The following is a 370-nucleotide window of genomic DNA, read 5'->3' on the forward strand; positions in this document are numbered from 1 at the left end:
ATGAAATCTAAGGAACTCAAATTATTCATAAAAATGTATTTTCCTGCTCACTCCTGTTAACATCCAAGAGGAATCAGAGGAGCAGAAAATCCACTCGAGGTTATGGCCATTAAAAGAAAAAATGAGAAATAAATCAATCCATGCAAGTCATCCCCACTGGCAGCTCTGAGGCAGCTTGGAGCCAGTGCCCGGGAGAGAGGGGACAGGATTTTTAAATAGCCCCTGTCTAACTATAACTGCACTGGAATAACCATTCCCAAAATACAGGAGCAGCTCAGACCTCGGGATCCTTCCCTGGGAGGGAGGTGAGGCCCTGGCACACGTTCCCAGAGCAGCTGTGGCTGGGGCCGGTGCACCCGCGGGGGCCCCC

Source organism: Corvus brachyrhynchos, unplaced genomic scaffold (assembly GCF_000691975.1).
Source record: "Corvus brachyrhynchos isolate BGI_N302 unplaced genomic scaffold, ASM69197v1 scaffold158, whole genome shotgun sequence".
NCBI classification, from domain to species: Eukaryota; Metazoa; Chordata; class Aves; order Passeriformes; family Corvidae; genus Corvus; species Corvus brachyrhynchos.